Here is a 1,125-nt window from a genome sequence, read left to right on the forward strand (position 1 = left end):
CAAAACAATTTTCAGTTTTGAGGAACATTGAAGGAAGACCCGAGTCAACATTTAAAACAGTTCTCGTAACTTTGTTACACTTTTAAATATAACGGGGTCACCGTTGATGCCATTCATCTTCAGTTGTTCCCCTTCTCATTAATTGATAACGCCTTTTCTTGGTTATATTTTCAGGCACCAAGGTCTATCACAACATGGGAAAAACTTGTAGGAAAGTTCCTACAAAAGTTCTTCCCTATTAGCAAGATGGTCCAACTAATAAAAGAGATTGCAACTTTCAAGCAGCTAGAAGGAGAGAGTTTCCATGAAGCTTAAGAGCGTTTTAAGGCACTGATTCAGAGATGCCCACATCATGAATTACCCGAGCGGTTACAACCACAAACATTCTATAATGGTTTGAATGTACACGTAAGGTCGGGATTGGATGGAGCCACTTAGGGAGGCTTAGTGAACTAAACGTATGAGGAAACATACGAATTATTAAAGAGTATGGAAATGAACTCTTGTCAATGGCCAACTGAACGAAATAAATATGGCCAAAAACCATCCACAGTGAAGACTGTCCAAGAGGAAGACAAATATCAGCAATTAATGGATAGACTTACTCGTATCGAATCTTTGAGTAGTACATCATCTATATGTGGAGGAGATAAACCACTTTTCCACTACATGAATTCCACCGATGATATGAATTACATAGGGAATAGGGGTGGAAACCCTTATTCAAATACTTACAATCCTAGATGGAGAGGTCACCCGAACTTGAGATGGTGAGGAAATTAAGGAGGAGGTAATAGTTCGAACCAAGTTAAAAAGGCTAACTATCAGCCTCCTTATTTGTAGAAACCTCAGGAAAGGGCCAACCCAAATTACCATGCTATATGTTGTCAACGTCTAGATCGAATCAAAGGGGAAATGCAGTTAATAAGAACAGACAAGAAACAAGTGCAGTTTGAGTGCACCTATTCAGCAAGAACATTGACTAAGCTTGAAGATCAGGTGAGCCAATTAATGAGCATGATGGGAGATATCGAGAGGCAAATTAGCATTGGTATCCCTAGTAACACTGAAGATAATCCTCGAAGTGAGGGGAAGGAGTAGGTGAAAGCAATTGGGCTCTAGTCT

At 39.6% G+C, this 1,125-nt stretch overlaps 1 non-coding gene across 1 annotated transcript; it reads right to left on the reverse strand.

The window, feature by feature from the left end:
* Window positions 1–253: 253 nt before the first annotated feature.
* On the reverse strand, window positions 254–359 carry LOC121223860 (small nucleolar RNA R71). Its single transcript, XR_005921326.1, has one exon. It is a non-coding gene; the product is annotated as a small nucleolar RNA R71 (small nucleolar RNA).
* Window positions 360–1,125: the final 766 nt, after the last annotated feature.

Source organism: Gossypium hirsutum, chromosome D11, assembly GCF_007990345.1.
Source record: "Gossypium hirsutum isolate 1008001.06 chromosome D11, Gossypium_hirsutum_v2.1, whole genome shotgun sequence".
Taxonomy (NCBI): domain Eukaryota; kingdom Viridiplantae; phylum Streptophyta; class Magnoliopsida; order Malvales; family Malvaceae; genus Gossypium; species Gossypium hirsutum.